General features: G+C 39.1%; 1 protein-coding gene across 5 annotated transcripts in view; it reads left to right on the top strand.

Moving 5' to 3' along the window:
* Positions 1–27,682, top strand: part of PRORP (protein only RNase P catalytic subunit) — a 143,176-nt gene that overhangs the window by 26,702 nt on the left and 88,792 nt on the right. The window lies entirely within an intron of this gene.

Below are 27,682 nucleotides of genomic sequence, written 5' to 3'. Positions count from 1 at the left end.
TTTTCCCCAGATTTTAAAAATTGTTAAGTGGTAAATGGCAAACTTTGGGGGCTTGGTAGTTAAAAAACAAACAATGAGAAACTGAAAAAATTTAATCATCTGCAAAATATAGTTTAAGAACCGTATGTATTGAAGTCTCTGTTTATAAAAAGCTCATTAATGAATAAAGAGTTCTCAACATATAAATATTTTACTCAGTGCATACTTAATCACTAATACTATTTCCTGTTCCCCCTACACAATTAAAAACTAGAAAATGGGCATGTGATCTCTGGATCACCCAGGTGTGTTGCTGCAAGAATTGTGGCCGAAAATGTGAAACTTCTAGAAAAATCAATGAGTTCAGAAGTCCAGGAAAGGTAAAAATGTATAAAGAGAAGCAGACTGGCTCCTTGCAGCAGCCTTCTCAGCAGCAAACATGTCCATTTCTTCATTTGTCTTCATTTGCTATTGTACAGCGCTTGCTGACATTTTTCCAGTTGGGATCTAGTTTTGTGTGTGTCTTTCTGTCTTTTCTAGGGCTGAACCACGGCATGTGGAGGTTCCCGGGCTAGGGATATAATCAGAGCTACAGCTGCCGGCCTACGCCACAGCCACAGCAACTAGGGATCCGAGCCAAATCTGCGATCTACACCACAGCTCACAGCAACACTGGATCCTTAACCCACTGAATGAGACCAGGGATCGAACCTGCAACCTCATGGTTCCTAGTCGGATTCGTTAACCACTGAGCCATGGCAGGAACTCCGGGATTGAGTCATTTTTATGAGAAGTAGCTTGATGCCCAGCTGAGTCCTAGTTTACAAGGGAAGGAGAATTGTGTGTGGGTGTGGGTAATTACTGCTGTTTTAGAGTCGAATGAGTGATTTTTAGACCTGGAGAAGATTTTAGGGTGCAGCTCTGAGAAGGATGCTAGAGTGGGAGATCTCATGTAGATTTCAGTGCTGGAGGCAGAGGGACTGAGCCACCTTTAGTTTAGAAGGTTTGGACACAGTGGGTTTGTGAGGAGAAACATTATTATTATTATTTTTCCTTAGGCCAAGGGCAAGGAAGTCTGGTAGATTTCTGATTCAGTTTTTCTTCTTTAGATTCAGGCTAGTACTATTATTGTTATAATGTAGTCCTATGATGTAATTTGGCATGGAAACCAAGTCTTCTTTTTCTTTCTTCCTTTCTTTTTTTAAAAATTTTTGGCTGCACCTGTAACATATGGAAGTTCCCTGGCCAGGGATTGAATCTGAGCCACAGTCAAGGCAACATCAGATCTTTAACTCCAGTGCATTGGTCTGGGGATGAAGCCCAGGAATTGAACCCCATGCCTCAGTAGTGACCTGAGCTGCTGCAGTCGGAGCCTTAACCCATTGTGCCGCTGCAGGAACCCTGCAACCAAGTCATTTATACATAAATTTGTATTTATGGGGAAAGTATTGTGAGTTCTAAGTAACCATCTTGTAAGTGAGATTTAGAAACAGGGCGCTGGAAGTGAGGCAGTACCCAGCGCAGCCACACTTAGTTTTCTCTTGCTTAGACAATGCTGCCTTGGGTTTCTTTCTTTCTTTCTTGTCTTTTTGCCATTTCTTGAGCCGCTCCCGTGGCATATGGAGGTTCCCAAGCTAGGGGTCTCATCGGAGTTATTGCTGCCATCCTATGCCACAGCCACAGCAATGCAGAATCCGAGCTGTGTCTGTGACCTACACCACAGCTCACGGCAACACCGGATCCTTAACCCACTGAGCGAGGCCAGATATTGAACCTGCAACCTCATGGTTCCTAGTCAGATTCGTTAACCACTGCGCCACGACGGGAACTCCTCCTTGGTACTTCTTGATCCTACCATATATATTCCTGCCTCAGGACCTTTGCACTTGCTATTTCCTCTTCTGACAGATATCTGTATGGTTAATCAGCTACCTGTTTTAGCTCTTTTCTTAAGTATTGCCTTGGAATGGTTCTTCTGACCATCCTATTTAAAGTTACAAGTATATGCTCACCCGAGCACACCCTGTCTTCTGTCCTTGCTTTTTCTCCATACCATTTATTGCCATCTAACATACTATATATTTTATATACTTTTAGTATCTTCATAATACGAGAGAAGCTTCATGAGAGTAGGAATTTTTGTCTGTTTGAACCCCACAACATCCCTGTAATTTAGAAGAGTGCTTAGCATGAAATGCTCAATTTGTTGAATTAATAAATAATAGTTACTAGTTACTAAATGCTTACTATTTGTCAGGCACTGTGCTAGGGTCTTTGTTATTTCTAATCCTTGCAATAATCCTGCAAGGAAGGCAGCATCTCTTTTTGGCTGGGCCTCAGAGAGGTTAAGTGGCTTTGCCAAGCCAAGTTTGTTAGTAGCAGAGCTAAGGTTAGAACTCAAGACTCTTTTTGTCTCCAAAATCTGAGTTCTGTTCATTAAGCTTCCCTGTGTGCATAGTGAAATAAATTTCCCCAAGAAATTTAAGAAGATACTGTTTGATGTTCTTCATTTGGTGAAGGAGATCATGTGATGCATTTCTAACAACATTTTCCACCTTAGATTATCCTGACTTTAAAAGATAAAAATGAAATAAAATTAGATGTTTAAAGAAACATGCCTTAGTTATTTGTAATGTTTACTTGTGTGTAGAACATATTATTCCCCCAAAATACAAGGTAGTAGGGAGTATATTTGTTTTCTTGAAGAAGTTCGAGATCTTTTCCAATACTAATTCTCCTTCTTAATTTAAATGTGGTTTCCCCCTAAAACAAACATTTATGTAAGGTTTATTACATGCTCGTCACTACTGTAAGTACCTTACAACTATTAGCTCATTTAACATCATCTTTGTAATAATTATGGGAAAGTTCCTTCAAGATTCTTTTTCTGACTGATGCCAGGCAACCTAGTTATGTGTTAAGAAAAGTCAGATAAGGTCATCTTTTCCTAGTGGGGCAGAGATGAGGATAGAGCTCTGAAGACAGAGCAGAGTGAAAGAGGAAGTTGTGATTTGGATGGATAAAAAAAATCTATACCTAGGAGTTCCCATCGTGGCGCAGTGGTTAACGAATCCGACTAGGAACCATGAGGTTGCGGGTTCGGTCCCTGCCCTTACTCAGTGGGTTAACGATCCGGCGTTGCCGTGAGCTGTGGTGTAGGTTGCAGATGCGGCTCGGATCCTGCGTTGCTATGGCTCTGGCATAGGCTGGCAGCTGCAGCTCCGGTTAGACCCCTAGCCTGGAAACCTCCATATGCCGATGGAGCGGCCCAAGAAATGGCAAAAAGACAAAAAAAAAAAAAAAAAAAAAAAAAAAAAAATCTATACCTAGCCCAGTGTCAGTCTGGAAAGGAGGAGAGGGACAGCAAATCATTGCTGAGGTTTTGCTGCTATGAAGCTTTTTAGACTATCTCACTGCCTTTCCTTAATATCTTAAGGTAGAAATTCGACGTTGGGTTACATATAGATTGGATAAACGGCAAAGTCCTACTGTATAGCACAGGGAACTCTATTCAGTATCCTGGAATAAACCATAATGGAAAAGAATATAGAAAAGAATATATATGTGTGTGTTAACTGTACAACAGAAATTAACACAACATTGTAAATCAGCTATGCTTCAGTTAAAAAAAAAGCAAATTTGAAGTTGGTAAGTCTCGAGCAGAGCACAGCATACTATTCAGCACTGTTTGTCAGTTGTAGGTTGAAGCTTGGCAGGTGGTTCTTCTTTCTCAGGGTTTCAAGAAATAGGAAATAGGAGAGTTAAGAATTTGGTACATGAAAACATCAGACTTGGATCTGACTAACATCTAGAGCCAGAAGTTCCCTAGTGGTGCAGTGGTTTAAGAATCTAGTGTTGTCACTTAAGTGCTGCAAGTGGCTGCTTTGGCGTGGGTTCATTCCCTGGCCTGGGAACTTTTTCATGCTGTGAGTATGGCCAAAAAAAAAAACAGGAAATGTTACCCCTCAAGAGTGCAATCACCAAATCCAGTCTGTAAGAAATTCTCAGGCAAACAACCTTGTGTGTTTTTAGAGCCACACCTGTGGCATAGGAAGTTCCCAGGCTAGGGGTTAAATTGGAGCTGCAGCTGCAGGCCACAGCCACAGCCACGCCAGATCCAAGCCACATCTGTGACCTACGTTGCAGCAACACCAGATCCTTAACCCACTGAGCAAGGCCAGGGATCTAACCTGGGTTTCTTAACCCACTGAGCCACAGTGAGAACTCATACCTAGTTTGTTTTTTGTTTTTTTGTTTTTTTCCAGTAAATCAGTTGCAAGCCAAGAGAGACAGAGACAGAAACAGAGAAAAAAAAAGACCCATAGATCATAAGTTGATTTGTAGGCGTTCCTGCTGTGAGGCACTGGGATCCGCAGGGTCTTTGCAGCATCAGGATGCAGGTTTGATCCCTAGGCCGGCAAAGTGGATTAAAGGATCTGGCATTGCTACAGCTGCAGCAAAGGTCATGGCCTGTATCTGATTCCTGGCCTGGGAACTCCATATGCTGAGGGTGGCCAAAAAAGATTTTAAAAAGTGATTTGCAATATATCAATTATTTGTAATGTATGGACTATATTGGGCCTTTAATTCATGATTTGAGCAATCAAATAAATTTGAGCACCAGTTATTGGAGATGTTAAGAAATTATTGTTGATTTTTTTTTAGGTGTAATAACGCTAGTGAGTTGTGTTTTAAAACTTTATATTTTAGAGCTACACACTGAAATATTTATGGATGAAATGATGTGATGTTTGAGATATGCTTCAAAAATAACTGGGAAAAGGGGGATGGAGTAGGTGGGGTACACATGAAACAAGATTGGCCATGAGTTGGTAAAGTTAGTTTATGGATTCATTGGGATTTATTATTATATTATTCTGTCTGCTTTTGTATATGTTTGAAATTTCTGTTGTAAAAATCTTTTTTTTTTAAACTGATGTATTAAATAAATGCTTATATGCCTTCAGAAGTTATGAAGAGGGGGATTATAAAACAATGTATCCTTAGTGAATTTCCTGCAGAGGCAACATCTTGTAGTATTTTTTTCCCCAAACATCCTCATTATAAAAGATGAGAATGGTTCAAAGAAATAGGAACAACAACAACAACAACAAAGAGAGACAAAAAGACAAAAATAAATAAATAAATAAATAAATAAATGGAGTTCCCGTCGTGGCGCAGTGGTTAACAAATCCGACTAGGAACCATGAGGTTGCGGGTTCGGTCCCTGCCCTTGCTCAGTGGGTTAACGATCCGGCGTTGCCGTGAGCTGTGGTGTAGGTTGCAGACGCGGCTCGGATCCCGTGTTGCTGTGGCTCTGGTGTAGGCCGGTGGCTACAGCTCCGATTCAACCCCTAGCCTGGGAACCTCCATATGCCGCGGGAGCGGCCCAAGAAATAGCAACAACAACAACAACAAAGAGAGACAAAAAGACAAAAAAAGAAAAAAAAAAAAAAAGAATGGTTCAGAAATGTCCCCATAGAAAGTGAAAGTCCATCTCTTTACTCAATTTTTTTTTTGGTCTTTTTGTCTTTTCTAGGGCCGCATACGAGTCATATGGAGGTTCCCAGGCGAGGGGTCTAATTGGAGCTGTAGTTGCCGGCCTATACCACAGCCACAGCAACTCAGGATCCGAGCTGCGTCTTTGACCTACACCACAGCTCATGGCAACACCAGATCCTTAACCCACTGAGCGAGGCCAGATATTGAACCTGCAACCTCATAGTTCCTAGTCAGATTCGTTAACCACTGAGCAATGATGGGAACTCCATCAAATAATATTTTTAAAATACTGGAACTTGCCATGTCAATTGCATTTGGTGCAAAAGATGTTTCTTTTTTCATTTATGAAATGCATGAGAAACAAAAGTTAGATCAGAGTTTGGAGAGAGCCGATTGAACCACATTGTTTTTGCTTTGCAAAAGGGCTATTAACAGTTGTTCCAGAGTTAAAAAACAAAACAAAACAAAAACCTGTCCATGCTAACCCATTATATAGTGAAAACTAAAGCCAGAGAGGCAACGTGGAATGCTCCAGTGTGCCTCTATCCCTGCCTTAGTGCGGATGGCAGCTGTAGATTGGTTCTGTGTGGTTAGGCCTTCCATGAAGGGGAATTTGAGCCGGAGAGCTTAAACATCCTCAGCAGTGCTAATTGGGAGATGTGGAGGGAGGGGATTTCCACTCTTTGTTAATAAGCTCTCCAGGCACATTTCCTCTTTGTTTTTGCATTTCCTCAGCTGTGCAGCAACTGTAGAGAAGTAAGATGTGATTTCCTGCACTTAAAGGAATGCTGGCTTCTCTTTTGGGGACTTATCATTGGAAGAGTGGAATGTGTATGGCTTGAGCTACCCTCACTGATGATTTAAATATAGTTTTAAAAAAATTACCTCACGGCCTTTGTGTCAGTACCAGATATGCTCAGATGATTTGAATTAGCAGATAAACCCAGCTTCCTCAAAGGTAGGCATCCTTCTTGATGGACCCCTGCTTTCATTAGCAGTGTGATACTTTGCAAGCTGACTGGCAAGTGCAGAACCACCACAGAACTCCCTCCAGCCTCATCTCTTATTAGTTTCCCCTCCAAACACCTGCTTCAGCTGGCGTTGGCTACTCGCTGGCTCTGGACTGCTTTGCTGTTTTCTTCCTCTGCTTTTCCCCTTCATCTAAAATGCATAGAGTACATTTTCCATGTCTCCCAAGTCCTGTTTTTCCTACAAGACTTGTCTCAAGTCCCTTTTCTTCCACAACCCTTTTCGACCTCTGTATCTATCTTTTCTTCCTTTGAACGGAGAGCATTTATGAACTTTGGCACACATTTGGCTGTTAATCCTATACCATATGTTCTTGTTTTAGTGCTGAGTTTTTCACATCAGCATCTGTTGTCTCTTCAACCACAGTATAAACTCTTCGAGGGACATGGCACCCTTCTTAATGTTTGGCATCTAGTAGGTGTGCAATAAATCTTATTTATGTGTTAAATTATCCAAGGTTTATATTTCTTAGGTCATAGTTACCATGCATTTAATGATACCTTTTAGAAGTTCCCACTGTGGCACAGTGGGTTAAAGGATTCCGCATTGCCGTACTGCAGCATAGGTCACAACTGCAGCTCAGATCTGATCCCTGGCCTGGGAACTCCATATGTCATGGAGTAGCTGAAAAAGAAAAAAAAATTGTACCATTTAATCATCATAATAACTTTGAGGGAAGGAGTATTATAAATACAGAGGGGAAACTGAAGCTCAGAGAAGTTAATTAACTTGCCAGAGCTACACAGTTTTAAGTTATGAAGCCAGGACTCAAATGCTCTTTGGATTCTGTTACACATGCTGTTATACTATACCAGTAATCCTACCTCCTCATTAGTCTGTTGTATGTTTTCTGAGGGTGGAAGAGTGCTTAATATTTAGCTGCTATCGCTTGCTTAGTTAATGGCAACAGAAGAAAAGTGCTGCAGATGTGAATTAGCAGTAGTTGCTAGCAGCGTTGATGAAACGGATGCACACTGTGTCAAAGTTCACAGGAAAGTAGAAATTTCCCTTAATCTCGATGATTACTGGTGGAATGACTCATCTTCCAGTTGTACATTGCTCTCAAGTTATTCAGTATTTGTGTATAAGTTAGACATGGCAGGGAAAACCACTGATGAGATGTCCAAGACACGTCACTTGAGCTGATGAGTATTCCCGGGATATCCCCAAGATTTCTACCTGAGTCTTCTTGCCCCATCCATTGCCTGCTTGACCCTTTCACCTTCTGGGTTTTTTTCAGAGTAAAAGCACTTCCCTTTTTTTTCCTGCCAAACACATAATTAGCTTCCATAGGCTACTTTCTTACCACTGTGATGCACAAAGATTTACTGTATGCCTGTTTAACATGAGTCAGATTTAGTGTTATTTAACTTAAGCACTAAAAATTCCAGGATTTAAGTTTTCCCCTTCTCTGTCCTTCTGTTCAGGATTTTTTTTCATTAAGAGGAACAAAAAGAGGAGTTCTTATTGTGGCTCAGAGGTAATGAACCCAACTAGTAACCATGAGGATGTGGGTTTGATGCATGAGCTGGATCAGTGGGTTGGGGAATCTGGCTTTGCTGTGAGCTGTGGTGTAGGTTGCAGATGCTGCCTGGATCCCACATTACTGTGGCTGTGGTGTAGGTCGGCAGCTGCAGCTCTGATTCAACCCCTAGCCTGGGAACTTCGATATGCTGCATGTGCGGACCTAAAATGACTCAAAAAAAAGACAAAAATACAACTCAAACAATTTTTTAAAATTTTATTTATTTATTTTTCTTTTTTGGGCCACACCCTTAGTATGTGGAAGTTTCAGGGCCATGGATTGAACCTTGAGCCACAGCAGTGACCCAAGCTGCTACGGTGACAACACTGGATCCTTAACCTGCTGTGCTGCAAAAGAACTCGTCATTGAGTAAAGGTGCTAGTAAATTCTGCTTCATTGCTATGAGAAAATTTTGAACTTTGGTGGCTTTTGCAGGTGCCACTGATAAATTGTTTTCTGCTTTATAAACTAAATAGATCAATCAACTCTATGAAGTAATGAGTTGAGTGGGAGTCAGAAATAGAGGGCTATTTTTTTTTCTTTTTTCTTTTCTTTCTTTCTTTCTTTCTTTTTTTTTTTTCTTGGCTAAACCTATAGCATGTGGAAGTTCCTGGGCCAGGGATTAAACCTGCACCAGGGAACCGAGGTGGGGTTTTTGTTTTTTTGTCTTTTTGTGGTTTTTTTGTTTTTTGTTTTTTTTTGCTTTATATGGCCAAACCTGGGGCATATGGAAGTTCCTAGGCTAGGGGTTGAATCACAGCTGCAACTGCCAGCTGAGCTGCATCTGCCACCAGCTCACGGCAATGCTGGATGGCTAACCCGCTGAGCAAGGCCAGGAATCAAACTCAAATCCTCAAAGATAGTAGTTGGGTTCATTACCACCGAGCCACAATGGGAACTCCAGGTATATTTTTTATGTAGTCATTAACTTGGTCTTCTTTCCCCTCTGCATCTCAAATTTCTCGTAGGATTTTTCTGAGAATAAAATCAAAAGGTATATGCAGTGTAAAGTAATCTGAAAGGTTGCACTACAGGCAATCCCCAGCAGAGAACACTTGATTTATGAATCATCTCTACATGCATGTGTACTGCAGGAGCTGTGGATATAGCGTTTCTCAAGAGGATGGGCTGGGTGATCTCTGGCCCTGAATATGGAGGAACAATTGACATGTAGACATATTTTTCTTACACATATAGAGGCAGTTAGGTTATTACCACTATAGAGATTCATCCATTCTGCCACCCTATGAAGACAGAAACCCATTTCTGGGTTAGGAACAGGAAGAAGGGAAGTGATTTTCCCAGTATCCTATTTTAAAACCCTAGGAGTTTTAAATGGTGACAAACTCTTGGTAGAACTTATTCTGTTTACCAAAGCACACATAGAGGCTTTTGTAGCATAGACTTTTTTGTAGTCAGCTCATTTAATTTTACTGAGTCCTTCCAATAGCTCTTTGAAGTGGATAGCCCCACTTTATGCTGAGACCCAGCAAAGAAGATATGACCAAAGTCATATCTGCTAGTGGATAGCCCAGTAGAGAAGATGCAGACCCAAACTGGCTAATCCCTAGTCTAGGCTCTTTTAGCATCCTCACAGCAGCTTTGAGGGCTTGTGGGTGTACCTGAGGAGGATAATAGTAATATGGTATTCAAAGTTATTAAAGGAAATGTTGAGTTTGGTCCGCTTTTCAAGGTGAACAATCAAGCATCTGTAAAGATTCTTAAAAAGAGCCTTGGGCAACCCTTCACAATCGCTTTTCTTTGGGAGTTCTTTCTGAGGAATCTTAGTTAAGTTTTACCTGTATATAGTGCCCCATTTTTCAATGAGACTTTTCTCTCCCTTACTTGAAAAGTAAGTGCTTACTTTCTGATTTTGGGTGGGGGAGAAGTTTTCCAGTGAGTTTTAACTATGCAGTATTTTTACCTTGTTTTGTTTTGGGATCATCTAGTGAAAGGACTTAAATATTTTGGATGCTTGCTTCCAAGGAAGTGGGGAAGTTAGGCACCAAGTTGATGTTTTAGAGCTGGTTCCTGGTTGGTTGTGAAGCAGAGGGGATTTCCAGGGTGTGTAAGTGTGGATGAATTTCTTTAACTGAAAGCAGAATTAGAAAAAAAAAAAAAAATAGAGTGGTTAACAGCGTTTTTGGGTTTTCAGGATCCAAGCCATGTTATTGCCTTTCTTTGCCTGGTTCATTCCTTTCTAATTTAGGAGCAAGATTCTACAATGGAGCAGGGTGGGGGTGCGGATATGTTGTCTTTTTGCCTTTATTTTAGCTGTTCTTCTGTGTCTGTCAGGGTATGTTATGAAAGGAAAGGAGAGTGGAATTAAAAAGAATACAGCTTTTTGTCCTGTCTATTAATTTAATTTCTAAACTATCTTTACCTGAATAAGGTCTTTTTGCCCAAAGCCTAGGTAGAATTTAAGAAGTAACTTTAGGACTTCCCTTGCCACAGTGGGTTGAGGATCCAGTGTTCTTACTTCAGCAGCTCAGGTTGCTACTGTGGTACATGGTTGATCCCTGGCCTGGGAATTTCCACATACCACAGGCATGGCCAAAAAAAAAAAAAAAAAAAGAAAAAAGAAAAGAAAAGAAATAGCCTTATATTCTGAATTACTTTCTGCTCGGGGTAGTTAGTAGAAAAAAAATCCATTTGGAAATATACCTAGCTGCTGCAGAGCATGTGTTTAACTCATGATTCTAGATGGTTGAGAATCCTTTTTTTTTTTTTTTTTTTTTTTTAATGGCTGCATGTATGGCATATAGAAGCTCCCAGGCTAGGGGTCGAATTGTAGCTGCAGCCACAGCCACAGGAACACAGGATCCAAGCCACTTCTGTGACCTACACCGCAGCTCATGGCAATGCTGGATACTGAATCCCACTGAATGAGACCAGGGATAGAACCTGCATCCTCATGGGTACTAGTTGGGTTTGTTACTGCTAAGCCACAACTGGAACTCCCTAGAATTCTTTTTTTTTTTTTTTTTTTCCCCACTGTACAGCAAGGGGATCAAGTTATCCTTACATGTATACATTACAATTGCATTTTTTTTCCCCACCCTTTGTTCTGTTGCAACATGACTATCTAGACAAGGTTCTCAGTGCTACTCAGCAGGATCTCCTTGTAAATCTATTCTAAGTTGTGTCTGATAAGCCCAAGCTCCCCATCCCTCCCACTCCCTCCCCCTCCCATCAGGCAGCCACAAGTCTTTTCTCCAAGTCCCATTTTCTTTTCTGAGGAGATGTTCATTTGTGCCGGATATTAGATTCCGGTTATGTGATATCATATGGTATTTGTCTTTGTCTTTCTGGCTCATTTCACTCAGTATGAGATTCTCTAGTTCCATCCATGTTGCTGCAAATGGCATTATGTCATTCTTTTTTATGGCTGAATAGTATTCCATTGTGTATATATACCACATCTTCCTAATCCAATCATCTGTTGATGGACATTTGGGTTGTTTCCATGTCCTGGCTATTGTGAATAGTGCTGCAATGAACATGCGGGTGCATGTGTCTCTTTTAAGTAGAGTTTTGTCTGGATATATGCCCAAGAATGGGATTGTGGGGTCATATGGAAGTTCTATGTATAGATTTCTAAGGTATCTCCAAACTGTTCTCCATAGTGGCTGTACCAGTTTACATTCCCACCAACAGTGCAGGAGGGTTCCCTTTTCTCCACAGCCCCTCCAGCACTTGTTCTTTGTGGATTTATTAATGATGGCCATTCTGACAGGTGTGAGGTGGTATCTCATGGTTCCCTAGAATTCTTTAGTGAAACTTTTTCAGTCTTTTATGTAATTGATACTGGGCAATCATTTTGTCTTCCTCCTTTTTTTTCATTTTTCAAGGTGTATAGTTTTTCATTCTGTCCAATGACATGATGGTAATTTAATTACTTATTCAGCCCTCTGTTAATAGATATCCAGATGTTTTAGTCTTTTACTATTACAAAAAAGCAACAGTGAATCACCTTACCCACTTGCAGTTTCTCACATGTTCTAAGACAGCTATAAGATTCCTACAGATTGAATTGCTAGGGCAATGGAAGTGTATCAGTCCTTTTTTTTTCTTTTCATTTTTGACCGCTCTGCAGCATGTGATGAATTTCTGGGGCAGGGATCAGATCCAAACTGCAATTTTGACCTATGCCATAGCTGCAGCAACACCAAATCATTTAACTCACTGCACCAGGCTGGGAATTGAACCTGCATCCTGGTGCTACAAAGACACTGCTAATCCTCTTGTGCCACAGTGGGAACTCTGAGATTTACCAGTTTTGATTGGCTTTCATGAAAATTTTATCAATACACGCATATACTAATCAACAAAGTTTGAGAATTCTTGTTTTTCCACATCTTTTGATTGATCAAACATTTTAATCTTTGCCTATCTGAAGTGAAAAATGGCACTTCAGTGTAGGGTTTCTTAATGGGTAAGTCAAGTACCTTTCCATAGATATGAAAAATTGTGATTTGAATTACAATTTTTCGAGGCTATTTTTCTTATGCACATTTAAAAATAGTCAAATTTATCGAACTTTTCTTTTATGGCTCCTTGATTTCATACTTAAAGAGGCCTTTTATCTCCTTTTTTTTTTTAGGGCCACACCCACGGCATATGGAGGTTCCCAGGCTAGAGGTGGAATCAGAGCTACAGCTGATGGCCTATGCCGCAGCCACAGCAATGCCAGATCCAAGCCACGTCTGTGACCTACAGCACAGCTCACGGCAACGCCGAATCCTTAACCCACTGAGTGAGGCCAGGGATCAAACCCGAAACCTCATGGTATTCATTACTACTGCACCACGGCAGGAACTCCCAAAAGGCCTTTTTCTTTATAAGATTATTTAAGAATGACCAAACACAAACTGAAACCTCCTTTCGCCCTGAACTGCTTCTGTTGTTTTATGTTTACATTTTGGATCCGTTGAGAATTTTTTCTGATGTAGGCGTGGTAGGGTTTCTACTTGATTCCCCTCCCCCCACCCTGTCATGGTAACTACCTAGTTGTGTCAGCACCATTTATTTAACATCCCATCTTTTCTCCCACTTAGTTGTGATGCCGCTTTCAGCAAATATCAATTTCCCAAATATATTTGGATCGGTTTCTGGACTTACTATTCTCAACCATTAAACTGTGTACATGACCAACACTGTATTGACTATTGTAGTTTTATAATAAGTCAGCAAAAGAACTCTTGAAGGGCGTTTGCATTTCTCTCCCATTTTGCAAAGACCTTGTAAGAAAGGACAATAGTCTTGATTGATATCCCTTCTTAAAAAATAGGCCACAGGAGTTCCCGTCGGGGCGCAGTGGTTAATGAATCCGACTAGGAACCATGAGATTGCGGGTTTGGTCCCTGCCCTTGCTCAGTGGGTTAACGATCCGGCATTGCTGTGAGCTGTAGTGTAGGTTGCAGACGCCGCTCGGATCCCGTGTTGCTGTGGCTCTGGTGTAGACTGACAGCTGCAGCTCCGATTCGACCCCTTGCCTGGGAATCTCCATATGATGTGGGAGTGGCCCAAGAAATAGCAAAAAGACCAAAAAAAAAAAAAAAAAAATAGGCCACAACTCATTAATATGGACTGTTCGGGAAGAAGGAAAAACTGTGATCAGGCAGGTGCCAGGAGGTTGAAGCTCTTGTGAGGACTATTCCACCATCTTTAAATATGGTTGTTTTGTTGTGTTCTGGCTTTCAGGGTTCCCAGCTTGAGTTTTGTTGCTCTGCTCCACTATACCTAAGATAATAGCATGGATTTCTAGGTTTCTAACCCAAGTCTACTACTTACTAGTTATGTGATTTACTTAACTTTTCTGTACTCTAGTCTCCTAATCTGTTAAGTGGGGAAAATGGGAATACCATTGATAGGGGAATAAAAAAGTTAATATATGGAAAATACTTAGAATTCTTGTTTTTCTATATTTTTGTGATATACATGGCACATGGAAAGCACTGTAAAAGTCTTTGTATTATTATTATTTGGCCTGGATATACATAAGATTTTTTTTCTTCAACTAAAATTAAAACTTTTGTGGGAAGAAGACAAGGTGATTTTTTTTATTAAGTTTCCCTGAACCTCATGAGTCTTTAAAGATATATTTTTTATCTTAGGAAATTTTTTAAAAAATGATTTATTTTCATCTTTTTCTTCTGATTTATTTCTTAGGAACACCCTTATGAGGTTTAGGTTGGATCTCTAGTCTCTGTCTTTTGTATCTGTGTTGTTCTTTCTTTTATCCTTTTGTTCTTTTCCTCTGCATTCTATTGGAATTTTTCAAATTTGTTTTGCATGGCATAAAATCCATACTCTTGTATATTGTTTCCATCTTTACTGCTTTCAATGAAGATTTTAATTCTGTTGCATGTTGTTTCTTCTTGGATCTGTTGCCATTCTCTTCTTAAAGCTCATTGCTCTTTCTTTATAAATACAACTCAGTTTGCTCTCTTATACTAAGAGCACAATGATGCGGTGAGTCCTCTGCCTATCCCCTGAGTTTTTTGGTGTTTCCCAGAGCCTCCTTCCTCTTTTCCTACTCGACCCACTCCTTTCTATGCCTCTCTGCCACCTGTATGCCAATGATTCACAGATCACTGTAGCTTCTGCCCTCACATTCTCACGGAACCCCAAGATTCCTGTTGGACATCTTCCTGAATAACATTCTTTCATGACAGAATAAGAGTGATAAACTGTTTTATTCTTTGTCTGAAAATGCTTACTTGAATGATAGTTTAACTATAGAGAATTTAGTATTTTCCTTCAACACAGTGAAGATAGTATTCCATTGTCTTTTGCCCTCTATTTTAGTCACTGTTTTTTTTTGTTTGTTTGTTTGTTTGTTTTTTGTTTTTTGTCTTTTTGCTATTTCTTTGGGCCGCTTCCATGGCATATGGAGGTTCCCAGGCTAGGGGTTGAATCAGGTTTTTTAATTTTCACTGCTGGTGTCTCACTATGATAGGTACATATCCATGTATTTATTTTTCCTGTTTGGGATTTGCTGAGCTTCCTGAATATGAGGTTTCATGTCTTGAATCAATTCTGAGTAATTCTCAGGCCTTATATCTTCAAATATTGCTTCTCCTGAAATTTCTATTAGACTTTTGTTGGACTCTTTCACTCTCTTCTCCATGTCACTTATTCTCTCTATCATATATTTGATGAGGAGTTTTGCCCTAATGTTTTAATAATTTAAAGACCGTAAAATTGACCCATTTTAAGTATATAGTTCTGTGATTTTGAATAAATTTATCACTTATCTATCACCACAATTTAGTTTTAGAATACTTTTATTACCCCAAAAAGTTTCATCATGTCCTTTTGAGGTCAATCCCCACTCCTCCTCCCAGCCCTAGTCACTACCAACCTGCTCCCTGTCTCTGTAGTTTTGCCTTTACTAAATATTTCATATAGATAGAATTATTTAATCTGTAATTGTCATCTTTCACTAAATGTTGTTTGTTTTTACAGTATATTAGATTTGGTTTTAAACATGTTTTTGAGTTCATTTGTATCATTACGTGTATCAGAAGTTCCTTTTCCTTGCTGAGTAATATTTCAGTGAATGAATATACCAGAGTTCTTTTCTTGATGACTTTTTTTTTTTTTTTTTTTGGTCTTTTTTTGCTATTTCTTGGGCCACTCCTGTGGCATATGGAGGTTCCCAGGCTAGGAGTCGAATCGGAGCCATAGCCACTGGCCTACACCAGAGCCACAGCAACGCAGGATCCGAGCTGCATCTGTGACCTACACCACAGCTCACGGCAACGCAGGATCCTTAACCCACTGAGCAAGGCCAGGGATCGAACCCGCAACCTCATGGTTCCTAGTCAGATTCGTTAACCACTGCGCCACGACGGGAACTCCCAGAGTTCTTTTCGTAAGGGCTGCAGCTGCAGCACATTGAAGTTCCCAGGCCAGGCTAGGGGTCAGATTGGAGCTGCAGCTGCCACAGTCACAGCAATGCTGGATCCGAGCTGCATCTGCAACCTACACTATGGCTGTGGCAATGCAGGATTCTTGACCTACTGAATGAGGCAAGGGGTCAAACCTACATCCTCAGGGACACTAAAAAAACCAGCGGAGCCACAGTGGGAACTCTTGCAATTTGTTTATTCACCAGGGGGTGGACATTTGGATTTTCCCCCATCCACTTAATTCCATTTATTTTAGAATTTTAATTGTAAAACTTCTCTTTGAAATTTTTTTTTTCATTTTTTTCACAGTCTCTGTCTTTTCTTTTTTTCCCCCTTTTTTCCCCATCCCTCAGCATGTGGAGTTCCCTGGCTAGGGATCAGATCCGAGCTGTAGTTGCAATTTAAGCTGCAGCTATGGCGATACTGGATCCTTAACCCACTATGCCAAGCTGGGGATCGAACCTGCTTCCCATTGCTCCCGAGACACCACTGATCCTCTTGTACCACAGCGGGAACTCTGTGTTTTCTTAAGCTCAGATTCTTCTTTTATGTTTTCATTATTTTTTATGTACTTATTTTATGTTTTCTCTTAGGTTTTTCTGTTATCCTTTATCCTGAGTTCTTTGGGCTCTAATCCTATTATGTCAGGGGACTCTCACACACGATAGGTAATTTACTTTTGTATTTTACAATTTTGGGTTGGTGAGGTCCATTTAGAGGGGCTTGTTTTTTCTACGAGAATCCCTTTGTTGTCCAGATTGTTGATTGTGTCTCTCCAGAGAAGTTTTGTGTATGATTCTGCCAAGTGCCCAAGAGGTATTACTGGATCAGAACCAGTTTTTATGTAAATTTTCATTAGAGCATAATGGTTTTGTGTCATATAGTTTGTCTAAATTTGTATTTCAAGGCCATTTAAGACGTTAGCCTGAAGTTTCTATTTCTTAAGGGATTTTTTTCCTACTTAGACCCTAGCAGAGATAGAGAAGCTGGTGTATTGTGTTGTGTTTTGTTTTTTGGTTTTTGGCTGCCCCACAGCATATGGAGTTCCCAGGCCAGGGATCAGATCTGAGCCACAGTTGCAACCTACACCATAGTTGTGGCAACATCGGATCCTTTAACCCACTGTCCCCAGCTGGGGATTGAACCTGCATCTTGGCACTGCAGAGACGCTGCTGATCCTGTTGTGCCATAGTGGGAACTCCTAGTGTATTGTTTTGACATCAGTGTGCTCATTTGTAAAGGTTCTTCTTTTATTGTTGAGTTCACTGTCAGTTTTCCCCCTCATTTGAGCCCAGGATTTGATAGATCTCCAGTTCCCCTGGGACTATCAAAAGCCAAGCCCTATTTGCTGACACCCATCCCATTTCTGCTTTTTCCTTTTCTCCTGGACAACGTTAGCATCAACTCTTATCCTTACCATTCTGGTGTCCACATCTGGTTTCATTTCTGGCACTTAGAAATTTCTCTTTCTTTCTTAAAAGTTCAGCCATGTATTAAGTAGCTCTGTTGTAGTTTATCCAGCCTTTTTAGGTATTTGTAAGAAGTGTTTTTTTGTTTTGTTTTTTGTTTTTGCTTTGTTTGCTTTTTGTTTTTGGCTGTGTTTGTGGCATGCAGAATGAGGACGTTCCCAGGCCAGGAACTAAACCTGTACCACAGCAGTAACCTGAGCCACAGCAATGACAGTGCTGGATCCTTAAACTCCCTGAGCCACCAGCAAACTCTCCAGAAGGTTTTTTGTTTGTTTCTTCATCTTACTGGAGTCAGAAAACTCACATAAGATTGTAAATATTTTTAAATAGGATTCTACACTATAGTAACTATAATTACTGAATGAAAACCATTAAAATATAACTTGCTATTAAATTGAGTATAAACTTTCTAAGATTATCAGTTGTTAGATTGCAGTGAGATTTTGTAGACATGTGACTCCATTTTTTCAAGGCTACATTAAGGCAGTCATATTAGAGTTCTTTTTGTTTTGGATTTATTTGGATCCTGTGGTTTAAAGAAGGCACATGAAGGAATTTGCCCGTTGATGCAGAGATGCATTTTTTTTAATTGTTGTTCCCATGTTAAGAACAGTGCTTCCAACCAAAATAGCTGGTATTCCCCTGTTTTTCCATATCCACTGTGACTAAAGCCAGTTGTTTTAATTCTCCCTTTTAATCTTTGGAAAATATTATCTGATGTTTGTAGTACATTGGATATAATTAACATGTTAAGATCACTGCTTCTTTTATAATGTAAAGTTTTGAATAGATATTTTTATAGTCCTTCTGTTTCCCCTTAGTTGCTAGAGTAGGAAATTAACTAAATAAAATAAGTGAGAGGTCTATTTTTAATTTCCTGGTGAAATTTGTATCAAAGTCTCAGAATAGAAGTAAACATCTTAAACATATGGATCATCCCCCAAATTTGAAGAATTTTAACCTCTTCTAAGTGGAAGGTTAAAAAAGAAGTTAGTGTTTCTTTGAATATTATTTGTTGAGAAAAATCAGTCACTTAACCTATTTGCTTTCTCATCCATTGTGTAGAAGAGTCAAGTTATACTGCCACGAATGTTGTGAGCGTCATTTATAATTATGAAGGCAACTTTTTGATGGCAGGAGCTGGGATCACCTCGTTCTACACTTATAGGGCCATTCTTTTATTTTTCTCTCTTGCTGTCTGTCCATCTTTGGATCCTTTTGAGACTCATTTTTTCATTAGGTAACAACCACAAAGCAACAAATAGCAGTTCTGCTTCATTGCTTCTAATGAAAGATTGGATAATATTAAAAAAAATTGAAAAGTTGTTGTTGCTTTTTTGTTTTGTTTTGGCTGCATCCATGACATGCGGAAGTTCCCGGGCCAGGGCTGCAGCCCTAAAAAGATTAAAAAAAAAAAAAATTGGTGGATTTTCATACCCCAGGTCATAGTTAAGTACAATTCCAGCAGTGGCCTAGAAAGAAATAATTGGTCTTCCCTTAAATTTACTATTTATTAAAATAGCTAAGCTTGCATATTTGCAATGCCCTTATGCTATAGTCAGTGTGCTCTCTCAGTCAGCTCTTTCTTTGTCATGCCTTATCAGCAAGGTCTATGCAATGGCTTTTAAGTGCAGTGATATATAATTTCTTTAGTTTGTAAAGTGAGCGTCTTGTGGGTCTACTGGAAATATTACAGAGTAATAAAGGTATTACTCCCTGACTGATAACATATTTAATAAGCAGAGCTTTAGGAATGGGGGAAAAAACCAACAACCTGACATCTTGGATTTTCCTATCTGTCTATTAGAAGATGTGTATCGGAAGGATAATCTTTGGATGGGGTTATATTACACATCCTGTGATTGCACAGAGGTTCCTGAGACTCACCTTTCAAACAAACCTTCTCAAGTTTAGCCTTTTTCATTCTGTGGTTTTAAGGGATTTCCAAGAGTTGTTAACATAGAATGTCAGAACTGGAAGGGGATTTTGTAAGTTCTCTAGCTTAACTCTTGATTTTCACAGATGTCCATTTTTCCAGTAATACTGAACTAGCTTAGTTTGTCATTACACTCCTGAAGTGAATGTAATGAGTACCAAGAGCAGCCCCGAGATGATAAATTGGAACTATAATGGGAATCTTTATCATGGTAGTTATTAGTGACACCTGAATAGAAATTTAATGCATTTGTTTGGTTTTCCTTAGTTCCTACAGACTGAAACAAGAAATGGTCATATTGTATGTAAACTGTTTTAATTTCCTTGATGGTTTTTTTCCATTTATAAAAAATAATATTCCTCTTCCAAGCAGGATTTAGTTAGTTTTGATAGAAATTGGAACTTTCTAAACATTTTACAGGAAGTCGATTTGAGCAGAGAAATTTTAAAATAGTGCTTTGCTGAGTAAAAGGAAAGAGAATGGTCCCAAATAACTGGAGTTGGCAGGAATAGCAAAGCTGAAGAAGCAAGTGACATGTGAAAGACTATGTGTGGATCGCCAGTTATTTTTGTTTGTTTATTTTTGTCTGATGACATGTAAATATGGTATATAAATCAGAAAATGCTTTTGGCACTCATAGTACACCTAGTACTGTCAGATGTGTAGGAGGGTATCCACAGAACTGTGGTGTGTAATCTGCTCTCCCAAGAGTTACGGTGTGCTGGAGAAAACAAAATTGGTTTATGAAGCAAGTAATACTTCAGTCAAAGCTTTTAGATCAATGGTTATTTTAAAGATGAAATATACATTACTGTTAGGATTTTCTTCCTTTTCTTTTTCAGTCAGCTTTATTAAGGTATAATTTACACATAATATAATTTGCCAATGTACAGTTCAGTGAGTTTTGACAAATACATGCCGTTGTGTCATAACCTCCATAATCAAGATATGGGACATTTTATTCACCCCCAAAGGTTCCCTTGTATTTATTGCAGTCAGTTCCCTCTCCCTCCTTCTTCAAAGCATGAATCTGCTTTCTGTTGGTATGGTTTGGCCTTATGTTTTATATAAATGAAATCATACAATCTGTAAATAGCCTTTTATGTCTGCTTTTTTTTTTTTTTCCACTTAGCATAATACTTTTGAGATCCATGTTTCTGTGTGTATCAGTAGTTTCTTTTTTGGGCTTCCCTGGTAGCCTAGTGGTTTAAGGATTCCTTGTTCTCCCTGTTATGGCTTGGGTTTGATTCCTGGCCCAGGAACTTCTGCATGCTCCAGGAGTGACCAAAATTTTTTTTCTTCTTGTTGATGAATAGTAAAACATTGTCTGGATATCCCACGTTTTTCCCTGGTCATTCACTAGTTAAGGGACATTTGACTTGTTTACAGTTTGAGGCAGTTACTAATAAAGCATTATTAACGTTCACTTGTAAGTCTTTTTGTGGATATACATTTTCATTTTTCTTCCATAAATACCTATAGGTGGGATTGTTAATAAATGTATACTTAACCTTGTACGAAACTGCCAAACTGTTTTCCAGAGTGTGGTTGTGTCATTTTACATGTCATTAGCAATATTTGACAGTTCCAGTTGCTGCAAGTACTTAATATGGTCAGTCTCTTAAATTTTAACCATTCTGGTGGGTGGATAATGATTTCTCACTCTGGTTTTAAATTTGCAGTTCCCTAATGACTAATGGTGTTGAGTATCTTTTCATGTGCTTATTGACGTAAAGAAGCTTCTTTATCTTTGTAATTTTGATACAGTGGTATTCTCTAATCTACAGCCAATATGCGGGTTTTGTCACTTGTCTCAACAAGGTTCTTTTTAAGTTTTTCTTTCCCTCAGATCCAATCCAGGATTATTCATTGGGTTTAGTTGTCATGTTTCTTTGGTCTCTTTTTATCTGCAACAAAAATCTCAGTTTTCTTCATCTTTCTTTGACCTTGACTTTTTCTAAATATAAGGGTATAGGGGAGTTCCTGCTGTGGCACAGTAGGTTAATGTTCCCAGCTTGTGTCTGTGGCAGTGCTGGTTCGATCCTCAGCCTTGTGCAGTGGGTTGAGGATCTGATGTTTCTGCAGCTGTGGTGTAGGTCACAGCTCTGGCTTGGATTTGATCCCTGGCCTGGGAACTTCGTTATGCCACATTTGGGAGTAGCCAAAAAAGAAAATAGAAAAAAAAAGTAAAGGTATAGCCTATTATTTTGTAGATGGTCTCTCAGTTTGGTTTTTGCCTGATATTTCCTTACGATTAGATTCAGGCTATGCATTTTTGGCAAGAATATCACCAAAATGCTCTTGTATCCTTGTCGGAGGCAGCATATCAAGAGACATTATTATTTTGTAGATAGCCTCTCGATTTGGTTTTTACCTATTTCCTTATGATTAGGTTCAGGCTATGCATTTTTGGCAAGAGTATCACAAAAATGCTGTTGTATCCTTGTCAGAGGCAACAAACATATCAAGAGACACACTCTGTGAATATTGGTGATGACTATGTTGCCCAAGAAATTTTTGCTTTTCCTGATGTGCAGAATTCTGTTTTCATCTAGGTTTGGTCCTTGTATTTATATTTCATAGTTTTAGCTTTTAGGTTTAGGCTTATGATTTATAATAAGATAATTTTTGATTACCAAAGAGGAATTGTGAGGGGGAGGGATACATTAAGAGTTGGGGATTAACATATGCACACTACTATATATAAAATAGATAAACAATAGGGACCTACTCTATAGCACAGGGAAATATACTCAGGATTCTATAATAACCTACATAAGAAAAGAATCTGAAACAGAATGGATATATGTATATGTATAACTGAATCACTTCGCTATACACCTGAAACTAACACAATATTGTAAGTCAACCATACTCCAATAAAATTTAAAAAACTTTTTTAGTGTGATGTGAAATAGGGATTGGGGTTCATTTTTTACCCAACTTTTTCCCTTGTTCATTTACTTAATTTTCTGTTTTCTGTTTCTCTGATTCTACATTTTATTATTCTGCTTTCTTTGAAATTTAATTTGCTCTTTTCCTAGCTAAAAGTAAAAACTTAGATCAGTGATTTTTAGACCTTTTCAAGTAAGTGTTTAAAGCTAAGTATTGCTCTAATGCAGCCCAATTTAATGTTGATATTTCGATGTTTAATATTTTATTATCACTTCAAAATATTTCTGATATTTAATATTTTATTGTTACCTTGGTTCAAAATATTTCCTGTGTAGCTTCTCTTTTGACCCATGGGTTATTTAGAAGTATTATTTAGAAATATTTGGAACTTTTCTAAATATCTGACTGCTTTTGGTTTCATTTGTGTGTGTGTGTGTGTGTGTGTGTGTGTGTGTGGTGTGTGTAATCAGCAAACCTATTCTTTCAGATTTTAATATTTTGAAATGCATTGAGACTTACTTTATGAGCTAGAACTGCCCATATGTACTTGAAAAGAAGAAATATCCTGTCATCATTGGATATATTGTCCCTTAGATATTAGTCAAGTCAAAGTGGTTAATAGTGTAGGTTAGGTCTTCTCTACTTTCTCATTTTCACCTACTTGTTCTAACAATTATGGAGAGGGGAATATTGAAATTAGCATTTATGATTATAGACTTTTATGTTCCTCTCTTCAATTCTGTTGTTTTGCTTCATATATTTCAAAGCTGTGTTCTTATTTATAAATATGACTTCCAGATATATTGATTTTGTTGTCATTAAAAAGTATCCCTTTGTATTTTTGTAATAATTGCTTTCTTGAAATTTATTTTGTCTAAAATTAGTGTTTCCACTCCACCTTTCTTAAGTTTACTGATGCATGATAAATATTTTCTTCTTACTTTTCACTTTCAACTTGTCCATATCTTTATATTTAAAGTACATCTCATATAAGTAGTGTTTTTGATAGGGTTGAATTCAATATTTTAATCAAATGGGACTACATCAGACTAAAAAACTTGTGCACAGTGAAGGAAATTATCAACATAATGAAAACACCACCTGAATGGGAGAGGATATTTGCAAATGTTCTATCTGATAAGGGGTTAATATCCAAAATATACAAATAACTCGTAGATCTTAATATCAAAAAACAAAATAATCCAGTTAAAAAGTGGCAGAGGGGAGTTCCTGTTGCAGCGCAGTGGTTAACGAATCCGACTAGGAACCATGAGGTTGCGGGTTCGATCCCTGGCCTTGCTCAGTGGGTTAAGGATCTGGCATTGCCGTGAGCTGTGGTGTAGGTTTCAGACATGGCTCGGATCCTGCGTTGTTGTGGCTGTGGTGTAGGCTGGTGGCTACAGCTCCGATTCGACCCCTAGCCTGGGAACCTCCATATGCCGCAGGAGCGGCCCAAGAAATGGCAAAAAGACAAAAAAAAAAAAAAAAAGTGGCAGAGACCTGAATAGACATTTTTCCAGATAAGACATACAGATATCCAATAGGCATATGAAAAGATGCCCAACATCACTGATCACCAGGGAAATGAAAATCAAAACCACATAGAGATATTACCTCACCCTGCTGGAATGATTATTATCAAAAAGACAGCAAATAATAAGTGCTAGTGAGGATGTGGAGAAAAGTGAACCCTTGCGCACTGCTGATGGGAATGTAAACTGGTAATGGGAAACAGTAAGGGAGTTCCACAGAAAACTGAAAACAGAACTTCCATATGATCCAGCAAGTCCACTCCTGGGTATTTATCCAAAGAAAACAAAAACACTAATTTGAAGAGATATACGCACACCAGTGTTCACTGTGGCATTGTTTACAATAGTCCAGATAATGGAAGCAATCTAAGTGCCCACCAATAGATGAATGGATAAAGAAGATGTGGCCTGCATGTGTGTATAGTTTAGGTGTATATATCGCAATGGAATATTACTCAGCCATAGAGAAGAATGAAAATTTTCCATTTTTAACAACATGGCTGTACCTAAAGGATATGATGCTAAGTGAAAGAAGTCAGACAGAGAAAGACAAATACTGCTTGATTTCACTTACACGTGGAGTCTAAAAACCACACAAATGAACAAACAGCAAAACAGAAACAGAGTCGTAGATACAGAGAACAAACAGGTGTTTGCCAGAGGATATGGGGGTGGAGGCTGAGAGGAATAGGTGAGAGATTAAGAGGTACAAGCTTCCCAGTTACAAAATAAATGAATTACAGGTATGAAATGTACAGTGTGGGGAATATAGTCAATAATAATGTAGTATCTTTCTATGGTCACAGATTGTAACTTGATTTATTGTGATAATTTTGAAATGTATAGAAATAGCAAATTGCTATGTTGTGCATCAAGAATCAACATAGAGTTGTAGGTAAATTATACTTCAGAAATAACCAAACTTGGCAGTTACCGTTGTGGCACAGCAGAAATGAATCTGACTAGGAACCATGAGGTGGCAGGCTCGAATACTGGCCTCGCTCAGTAGTTTAAGGACCTGGCATTGCTGTGAGCTGTGGTGTAGGTCGAAGACATGGCTCGGATCCCACATTGCTGTGATTGTGGTGCGGTTCACCGGCCACAGCTCTGATTCAACCCCTAGCCTGGGAACTTCCATATGCTGCAGGTATGGCTCTAAAAAGCAAAAAAAAAAAAAAAAAAAAAAAAAAAACCCAAAAACCGAAAAACCAAGCTAACTCACAAGGGAGTTGTGGTTGTGACTCAAAGGATTACGAACCCAACTAGTATCCATGAGGATGTGGGTTCTATCCCTGGCCTCGCTCAGTGGGTTAAGGATCCAGCATTGCCCTAAGCTGTGGTGTAGGTCATAGACGAGACTCTGATCTGACATAGCTGTGGCTGTGGCTGTGGCTGGCAACTGCAGCTATGATTTGACCCCTAGCCTGGGAACTTCCATATGTGGTAGGTGTCCCCCCCACACACACACCCAAGGGGAAAAAAATAACAAAACAAAAAACCAGCAAGCAAAAAAACCAAGCAAGCTCACAAAAGAAGAGATCAGATTTGTGGTTATCAGAGGCAGTGGGTGGGAGAGGGGCAAATTGGATAAAGTTAGTCCAAAGGCACAAACTTCCAGTTATTTAGATAATTAAGTACTAGGGATATAATGTATAACGTGATAAATATAATCAACATTTCTGTATATTGTATATAAAAGTTGTTAAGAGAGTAAACCCTAAAAGTTCTCATAACAAGAAAAAAATTTTTTTTTCTTTTTCTTTTTTCTTCCCTTTTTTTTTTTTTTGGCTGCACCTTTGCCACATGGAAGTTCCTGGGCCAGGGATCTAATCTGAACTGCAGCTATGACCTATGCCATAGCATCAGCCAGAACCACTGCAGAGACTACAGGGGATCCTTAACCTGCTGTATCACCCCAAGAATTTTTTTCTTTCTAAAAATATTTTGTGTCTATTGAGTTGATGAATGTTCACTAAATTTATTGTGGTAATCATTCCATGATGTATGTAAGTCAAATCATTATGCTGTACACCTTAAACTTATACAATGCTGTATGTCAATTATATCACCATAAAATTGGAAGGTAAAAACAAAATACGTCTCTTATAAACAGCATTTTTTTTTAGTTGCACCTGCCACCAACTGTGGAATATCCTAGGCCAAGGATTGAACCTGTGCCACAGCAGTGACCTGAGCCACTGCAGTGACAGTGCTGGATCCCCAATCTGCTGCACCACAAGAGAACTCCTATAAGCAACATTTTGATGGAGATGAATTTAAATACTTTATTTTGTTACTTGTTTTATATTCATCCCCCAAATTTTTGGTCCCTCTGTTCCTATTGTCATGTTCTTTTGGGTTAATCAAATTAAAAAAAAAAAAAAGATTTCACTGCATTCTTTTTTTTTTTTTCTTTGTTAGCCAATGCTGAGGCATATGGAGTTCCTGGGCCAGTCTAACTTGGTTAGACTCAGACTCCAGAGTCTGCTACTTTTGCAGTGGATAGTAAATCTTTGCTCAGGGCTTTAAAGTCTCCTCTGTACATGTACAGATCAAGAATTAGCCAAGGATTGGAGCAGATTTACACACAGACTTTTGCACTTCCTTCTTTTCTAGCATCCCTTCTCTCACTTTCCAGCCTGGCTGGCAGCCCCACCTTTTGTCTTCCGATTTCTGTAGCTTTCTGCTTGATTTTCAGCTGCCCCTGCCCGCCCTGCTGACTAGAGAGTGCCCTCTAGCAAAAAGCTAAATATAGGTACATTGCTCCTGGTGCAGTTCACTTCTTTTCTGGTTATCCATATATAGATGACATGTTATCTATCAAATGTTGTGGCCTTAAGCAGAGACAGTCACCTATTACTATTATTATACCTAATGGTTCTAGGGTTTGACTAGACTCAGTTGTATGGTTCTTGCTTGACTCTTCTACTGTTGTAATCAAATGAAGGCTGCAGTCATCTTGAAATCTTTCTCCCATAGATCTGACGGTTGATGTTGGCTTTTGGCTGGGACTCAACTGGACTGTCAAGTAGAATACCTATACCTGACCTATGCCTGGGCTTTTTAATGATGGTTGGGTTTCAAGAGCAAACATCCTAAGAGGGAGAGCCAGATAGATGTTTATTGCCTTTTATTACCTAGCTGCAGAAATCACATAGTGTCACTTTTGCCACATTCATCTTCTGAGACAGTCACAAGAACCGCCTCTATTCAAGTGGAGAGAATTAGACTCCACCTTTTGAGAGGAGAAGAGTGTCAAAGAATTTTCAGACATGTTTTAAAACCACCAAACCTTCTTTCAAATGTTGCGTTCCCTCTAGTTTCTACCTGCTTTTGGTCATTCTTTCATACCTTCAAATAGTTATTTTTAATAGAGAAAATACTGTATTATATGGTAGTTCCACCAGAAGTGGAACTTCCTCTCCTCTTCTTACCTTTATAAGCACTCATTACATTTGACATTTAATATATTAACTTATTTTGTTTATTTTGTGTCTCCCATTAAAATGCAAACCCATTAAATTGGGTTTTATCTTTGGTAACTGCTGGGTATGTAGCAGGTCCTCAACAAATGTTTGTTGAATGAATGAATGAATGAATGAATGAATGTTCAGCCCTTCCAAATAGTCATAAGTAAACAAACCCTCTTTTTTTTTTTCCTTTTTTTGGCCACACCTATGGCACATGGAAGTTCCCGGGCCAGGAATTGAATTCAAGCCACAGATGTAATCTCTGCCACAGCTGCAGCAATGCCAGACCCTTACCCACTATGCTGGGCTGGGGATCCAACTCATGCCGCCACAGAGACACCACCGCTGGATCCCTCACCTGCTGGGCCACAGTGAAAACTCCAGCAAAGTTTTGATGACAAAGGAGGAGCTACAGATTATAGAGCTTTG

The sequence above is a fragment of the Sus scrofa genome, chromosome 7, assembly GCF_054392235.1.
Source record: "Sus scrofa isolate SSC_HxYL_T2T_F1_AM1 chromosome 7, Sscrofa_HxYL_maternal_Yorkshire_Landrace_v2.0, whole genome shotgun sequence".
Classification (NCBI taxonomy): Eukaryota; Metazoa; Chordata; class Mammalia; order Artiodactyla; family Suidae; genus Sus; species Sus scrofa.
Note: the sequence above shows the minus strand (reverse complement) of the source record. Positions and strands in the feature narration are given on the sequence as shown.